An 8,315-nucleotide genomic window follows, 5' to 3' on the forward strand; every position below is an offset into this window, starting at 1 on the left:
AGGCATTAATTAGTTTCTTCATAGCTGTATTGTGAGGAAAAATTTAGCAGCTGAAGAATGCTACAGAGCATCTGGCCCTCAGCCACACAAGGTGCTTGTCTTACCTTCATGGGACAGTTCTCTGGCTAGTGGCTGCCATGAAGACACCTAGACTCAGTGTTACCAGATAAAGATAATTGGAAATTGGGATTTTTTTTTTTTTTTTTTTTTTTTTTTGTTGTTGTATTGGGGGTGGAACCCAGAGGCTTTCTACCTCCGGGCTATATTCCCAGACCTATTTTATATTTTATTTGGAAACAGGGTCTCACTAAGTTGCTGAGAGCCTCACTCAGTAGCTGAGGCTGGCTTCAAACCTGTGCAGTCCTCCTGTCTCAGCCTCCCAAGTGCATGGATTACAAGCGTGCGCCACCACGCCCGGAAGAAATTGGGATATTTTAAGTAAAATAGTGTTTTCAAAGTACTCAGGAGACAACAAGGTAAAGGCAAACTATCACATCTGGAGATGTCCCCTACTGGCCATAATTTGAGGATTTTAGGTATAACCTAAGGGTAACAATTCTGAAAGACAGTTGTTGCAATAAAGATATGTTTAGGGAAGGAAACAAGATATATCACAAAGACATATCTGTTTTGACCACCTTTTCTGATACTTTGGAAGAGAAGTTGTGTTTCACTGAGCCAGATGCAGTGTGTGTAATGCACTGATGCCAAATTCACAGCGGGTGTTTTGCCTTCACTTGGAAGTGTGCGTACTGTCCCCACACACATCTTTGCAGGGCCTCTGCCTTTCAGATACCGGTAAGTACCTCGTGTGCACTCAGTTAAGTATCCGACACACTTATGCCAGAGAGAAGAAAGCAAGCGTGCCCTTGGGTTAAGTGGAGCAGCTGAGTGGCTGCATCTGGCTGGGGATTTTATTAGAATCAAATTCTGTTCTAGTTTCCAGTGAATCTTGATCCATCAAGTTTTAAACACTGCTTTCTGTTCGCACTGGAAAAAGAGGATGGTGTCATTAAAACTTCTTTGTTATCACCTATCACTTTGAAGGTGGGTATACTCTTGATTCATTTTCTTTCCTTTTCTTGTTGTACTGGAGATTGAATCCCAGGAGCCTTCTACCTCCCAGCCCTTTTTTCTTTTTTCTTTTTTTTTCTTGGTGGTACTAGGGTTCCTGGAAACCCTTCTACCTCTGGGCTACACTCCCAGATGTATTTTTATACTTTTTTATTTGGAAACAGGGTCTCTTAAGCCAGCACGTGCGCGGCTGGCTTCAACCTGTGCGATCCTCCTGTGTCTGCCTCCCAAGGGCGGGGATTACAAGCGTGTGCCACCAGGCCCGGCGTTTTTTCTTTTTTCTTTTTTTTTTTTTTTCTTTCCTTTGAAATGATCTTGCTAAATTTCTGAAGGTCTCACTGAGTTGTTGAGTCTGACTTCAAGCCTCCAATATTCCTGACTTAGCCTCTCAAGTACTAGGATTGCAGGTTTGCGCCACCACACCCATCTTATATTTTATTTATTTTTCTTTCATTTATTTTTCTTTTTTTTTTTAGTATGTATTTGTTTATTTTGCAGTACTGGGGATGGAACCCTGGGGCATTCTACCTCTGAGCTACCCCTGGTCCTATTTTTTATTCTTTATTTTGAAACAGGGTCTCACTGAGTTGCAAAGGGCCTCACTAAATAGCTAAGGCTGGCTGTGAACTGCAATCCTCTTGTCTCAGCCTCCCCAATGCTGGGATTATAAGCATGAGCCACCACACCCAGCTTTATGTTTTATTTCTTAAAATGTGTCTTGGGAGGCCAGGTATGGTGGCACACACTTGTAATCCCAGCATTTGGGAGATTGAGCAGGAGGATTATGCAGGTTCGAAGCCAGCTTCAGCTACTTAGGCCCTTTACAACTCAGTGAGACCCTGTTTCAAAATAAAGAATAAAAAAAAAAAAAAAAAAGAGCCAGGCGTGGTGGCACACGCTTGTAATCCCAGCATTCAAGGAGGCTGAGACCAGATTATCGCAGTTCGCGGACACCCTCAGCTACTTAGACCCTCTGCAACTTAGTGAGACCCTGTTTCAAAATAAAGAATAAAAAAGAGGTCTGGGGGTGTAGCTCAGAGGTCAAATGCCCCTGGGTTCCATCCACAGCCTACCCCCCAAAATAATAGGGCTGGGGGTGTCACTCAGAGGTAGAATGCCCCTGGGTTCCATCCCCAGTACCGCAAAAACAACAACAATGTGTCTTGGGGCATTATATTTTCAAATTTATTTATTCCTACCATACATATGAATTTATATTCATTGCAAAAACGTTAAAATATTACAGATAAAATTCAACACCCCTGCACTTTAGCACAAATATCTTAAATCTTAGAGGTGAATACCATTGCCATTTGGAGTGTAGCTTTTGAAACCTTTCTATATTTTTCTTTATGTGTGTGTATACATTACCTGTAAAAAAAAAAAATACGATTTTAATTGTCTTTTATTTGAGTGATATTCTTTTTTTGGGGGGGGGGGTTGTACTGGGGATGGAGCCCAGGGGCCTTCTACCTCCAGGCTACACTCCCAGACCTATTTTATATTTTATTTGGAAACAGGGTCTCTTAAGCCAGCTTGAGGCTGGCTTCAAACCTGCATGATTCTCCTGTCTCAGCCTCCCACGTGCAGGGATTACAAGCGTGCACCACCACACCCGGCAAGTGATATTCTTACATATTCTGCAGACCTACTGTGTTGGATGCACACTTGAATATATGTGTAAAACTGTGTGTGTGTGTGTGTGTGTGTGTGTGTACATCATGATATATATAACATTACTTTTTCCTTTAGCAAGTTTTTCACTGTTGTGACAATGTTGCATTAAGCATCCTTGTATTTGCCCCATATAGGCATATTTTCTAATTTTCCAAGGAAAACTGGAATAATCAGTTATTGAGCTATAGAGAGACGATTTCTCCTTTGATGTCCTCCTAACAGTCATTTTTATATGTGTGTTTTAGAATTCTTAGTTTGGGGTGTCAAAAAAATTCTCCTTTTGGTATTTTAAGATTCCAGTTTTATATGTCACCCTCATTTGAACTTTTCCTCCTAAATCTAGATTTGGAATTGATACAGAAAAGCAAAATAGGTTCAGAGTTGTAGCCACAGTTCAGGAATGAAAAGTAGTTGGAATAGGCGCTGTGTTTCAATTGTGGGGAAACAAAAATGTCAAATTAAAAAAAAAGTCTCCCAGAATCATGAAATTCTTTTTTTTTAAAGTCATTCTCTGTTATCTTTGCAATTATGACAACTGAACTACAGATGGTATGATGAAAAGGTTTTCTTATACCTCTGATACTAGTGTGACTAATCTGGAAAGTTACAGTTTTGGGTTCAGTACTTTCCATGGGTGTGGGTGTGGGTGCGCACGTGTTTTACTGGGGATTGAACCCAGGAGCATTCTACCTCTGCGCTGTACCCCCAGCCCTTTTTTAAATTATTTTTTAATTTTATTTATTTATTTATTTATTTATTTGTGGGGCTGGGGGTGGAACCCACAGGCATTCCACCTCCAAGATACACCCCATGCCCTATTTATTCTTTATTTTGAAACAGGATCTCACTAAGTTGCAGAGGGCCTCAGTAAGTAGCTGAGGCTGTCCGCGAACCACGATCCTCTGGTCTCAGCTTCCCGAATGCTGGGATTACAAGTGTGTGCCACCACGCCTGGCTTTTTTTTTGTTTGTTTGTTTTGTTTTGTTTTGTTTTGTTTTGTTTTGAAGTGGTATAGCTAGGTTAAGAGTCTTGATAGATTGCTGAGGCTGGTCTCAAACCTGCAATCCTCCTGTTTCAGCCTCCCAAGTACTGGGATTATGGGCAAAGGCCACCACGCCTGGCATCTGTACGCTTAAAAAAAAAAAATAGGGTGAGGGCTAGGGTTGTATCTCAGTAGAAAATGCATGCCTTACATATGTGAGGCCCTGAATTTGATCTCTAGCACCAAAAAGAGAAAAAAAAAGGAAAAAAAAAAGTAAAATCTGGGACACCCATTTCACCTAATAGGAACCAGTTTGTTTATTTAGGTATAAGGGTTTTATTAAAAACTTTAAGGATTTTTTGTTTCTTACCTGAGCCTCTTCACTTTCAATAGCTATGAATCTGAGCAAGTGGGTAGACTCTCCCTAAGACCTAAAAGGAATTATTCCAATGTTTATTATCAAGAGTGGGAGGCCATAATTCATGGACCAGTTAGGTTGCAGTGGAATAATTGCTGAGATTTCATAAGCACTCAAATATATAATTATTCCTTTCTCTATGTAGGCACGTTTGGGAGACTGATGATGTATATGAGAAGTGTCCTGTGAAGAGCTGTGCACTGAAAGCAGTGGTTTTTCCTGTAGTGCTTTACAAACTGGAAACCAGTTAATACCTCATTTGCAAACCAGAGATAGTTCCTACCATTGGTAATTTTTTAAAAGGCGACCAGGTGGTTGTAAGGTGCAAGTTTGAGAACTGGTGGAGTGAAGGAGATTTGAATTTTTATTTTATCTCCAGTTGAAGATAGGTCCAACTTTCTGAAAGCCTGGGTGTGTCAATTTTTATAGATGTGAAGATAGAGTTGTTACTATAATAGTTGATCCTATTGATAACAAACTCTTTAAAATGTGAAAAATAAAACAGCCTGAAAGAGTCAATGCTGTTTCCAGAGATGCTTGATAGCCAAGGAACAGCTTCAGGCACAGGGATAATTAGTCATATTGGGAGCAAATAAGCCAAAATTTAAAATTGCTTATAATCTAAAACATGTGTGTGCCCCTGGGCCTAAAACAAGTGTAGGCCCCTGCAATTGTGATGTTTCTTCACACTAGAAATAAGCTGTGGGCATGTTGAACTTGAAGATTTAGAAGAGAAATCTGGTTTGTGGAGGCGGTTGTAAGAGGGGGAAGAGACACGCAGAGTGCCAGCAGCCCGTGGCTTCTTGCTGACCTTCAGGAGAGCAGATCTAGCTCACGGTTCCCAACAAACACCAACACAATGAAAACTGCTTTTGAATCAAGAAGCCAAAATCTATCTTAACGAATTGATCAACTTTGGTCCTTTATAAGACAGTTGGGTATTGGGTGGCATAAGTATCCTCACGGAAGCACTCCACAGTGGTGTGGACTTTTTTGCTTTATCTTTATGTCCATTAATACAGCCTTCTCAAAGATTCTGATTTCACACAGATGGCTTTTTGGTGGCACACACTTGTAATCCCATTACTTGGGAGACTGGAACAGGAGGATAGCAGGTTCAGAGCTTACCTCAGCAATGTAGCAAGGGTCTCAGAAACCTAGTGAGACCCTGTTTCCAAATAAAGAAATAATTAGGCTGGGGGCATAGCTTGGAGGTAGAATTCCTCTAGGTTCAATCCCCAGGGCCAAAACCAAACAAAACTTTATTTTAAAGTCATTGTGGTCTCATGGAATATTGCAAAAGAATGCAGTGTTAGTTGTGTGTTCTCCACCCAAGAGGTGTGTGTCAAAACCTACCAAAGCCAAGAGGTTCACATGGGTATTCTCTAAGATCTTATTCAGATTTCAGAGGTCTTACAAGTGTGCCTGCATGTGTAGTCTTATGTAACTTCATGTAACCACAAAAATCAGGATACAGAACTCCACGTGAAATTGTGAAGAACTGCCGAATCATTTTGCTTGTATTCCCAGCAACAACTTCAGATTAGGACTCTGTACTGAGGGAGTAGCATAACTCTTGGAACATGAAATGGCTTTTTCCTTTTTTCATGGAATCATTATTGTTGCTTTTCTCAATAGTTAAATGTTAAGTAATTGAAGCATGTTTACTTGCTTTCTTTAAAGAGAATGAAATAGCTGGGTGTGGTGGTTCAGGCCAGTGACCGGGTGGCTGAGACAAGGAGGATCACAGGTTTGTGGACAGTCTCAGCAAGCAGTGAGACTCTATCAACCTAGGAAGATCCTGTTTCAGAATAGAAAAATGGGTTTGGGGATGTAGGTTAGAGGTAGAATGCCTCTGGGTTCAATCCTCAATGCCACAAAAAGAGGGGGGAGGGTAAGGGAGGGAGAGAGAGAACAAAATAATGAGTACATAACGCCAAACAAATGATAGGAAGTTTTTCTGGTTTTTTTTTTTTTTCTGCCAAATTTTGAAGCCTCAGTAAATAGCCAAAGCATCTTTCAGTTCCTAAAACCAAGACTGTTGACTTCCCAGAGATATGCTCAGATGTGTTTGAATAGTCATAGCTCTACCATAAAGAAAGAGAAACTCACTTAAGAGCATAGTCTAAGTATTGAGTCAACATATTGAACTCTGCCTCACTCTTTAATTTTCAGGTTATTACTGTTTTCACTGCTTAGGATATATCATCATGACTACTGTTCACACCCTCGCCTATCAAAATTAAGGTGTTTAGGAACATAAGGCCAGCGTTATTAAGCTTTCTATGCCCAGGTCTTGCTGATAAATCCACAGTCTGGCAAAATGGTTTGCATTCATTCATGTTCTGTTCTAAATACCTGAATCCCCTTCCTTAGAAGCTCTTATTTTTGGTACCATTTTTGGCAAGAATTATAAAAGACAAGGTTTTCTGGAATGTGCTGTGGTTAGTCCAGAGTCACCTAGCTCAGCTCCGATGAAGCAGTGGGTATGTGAGGAGATGACCTTGAACACGAGCAGTGGGGTGTCGGTACATTCTGCCGGATGTGGGTTTTGTTAGGAATTTGGTATAGTGAGGGCTCAGCAAAGCATCAATCTGGCAATCTCACTGTTTCATGAAGCTGCTTTGAAAGTCCATTTGGAAACAGACTAGCAGCCTGGCAAGGTAGTACATGCTTGTAATCCCAATACTTGGGCTGAGACGGGAGGATTGCAGGTTTGAGATCAGCCTCAGCAGTTTATCAAGGCCTTCTCAAACTAAAAAAATAAGTAAAAATAGGGCTGGGGATGTAACTCAGAGATAGAATATCCTGGGGTTCCATCCCTAGCACCACAAGAAAAAAAAAAGACTAGTCAAAACAAAAACATCAAATCTTTAATATTCTGGAGGAGGTAATCATCAACCCCCATTCATGGAGGAGCACAGGAGAAGATAACATTAGTGCCTATAAATGAGAAGACCCGGGGAGAGCCTGGTCCCCCCGCCCCTTGCAGTACTGGGGATGGAATCCAGGGACACTCTACACCCCCAGCCCAATTTTTTATTCTTTATTTTGAAACAAGGTCTCACTAAGTTGCAGAAGACCTCACTAAGTATAATCCATCTGTCTCAGCCTCCCAGCCTTGTATTAGGATTACAAGCATGTGCCACCACGCCTGGCTCTGGATTATTTTCAATTTAAAAAAAAAAAAAAGCGGCCTTTATGGAAACATTATCCTAAGCATAGGTTTTAAACGTTAGGAGAATAAAAGAAGGAGTGTTAGTTATAAAGTCGCTTCCCCACCCCTCACCCAGTCAAGAACCAGCCTCTTAAATGGAACAACTACAAAAATATGCTTAATAACTGTACAGAAGTTAATAGACCATTTGGATCAAAAACAATCTGTTAGGTGTGTATGGTGGGCCATACTTGTAATCCCAGTATTTGGGAGGTTGAAACAGAAGGACAGCGTGTTCGAGGACAGCCTCAGCAATGTAGCAAGGCTCTCAGCAACCCAGTAGGACCCTGTTTTAAAATATAAAGTGCTACCTGGGTATGGTGGTACACACTTGTCATCCCACTATTTGGGAGGCTGAGACAAAACCAGCCTTGACCATTTTGCGGGGCTCTCAGCAACCTAGTGAGACTATTTCCAAATAAGAAATAAAATTGGGCCAGGCATGGTGGTGCATGCTTGTAATCCCCGCACTTGGGAGGCAGAGACAGGAGATTGTGCAGGTTCAAAGCCAGCCTTGCTGGCTTAAAAGACCTTGTTTCCAAATAAAATATAAAAAATAGGTCTGGGAGTGTAGCCCGGAGGTAGAAGGGTTCCATCCCAGTACCACCAAAAAAAGAAAAGAAATAAATTGGGCTGGGGTAAAATGCCTCTGGGTTCAATCCCTAGTACCAAAAAATAAAAATAAAGTGCTCAGGGTGTAACTTAAGAGGTTGAATGTGCCCGGGTTCAAGCTCTAGTACCACCAAAAAGAAAAAGAAAAATCTGTTCAGGAAACTGATACCAAAATTGTAGCTAATTATACAAGGGCTTTGGTGTGTGTTTGGTTCTGGAGACTATAGCCTTTCTTTCTTTCTTTCTTTCTTTCTTTCTTTCTTTTTTTTTTTTTTTTTTTTTTTGGTACTAGGGATGGAACACGGGCATTCTACCTGCAAGCTATACCCCCAGCC

Source organism: Muscardinus avellanarius, assembly GCF_963383645.1.
Source record: "Muscardinus avellanarius genome assembly, chromosome: 12".
Taxonomy (NCBI): domain Eukaryota; kingdom Metazoa; phylum Chordata; class Mammalia; order Rodentia; family Gliridae; genus Muscardinus; species Muscardinus avellanarius.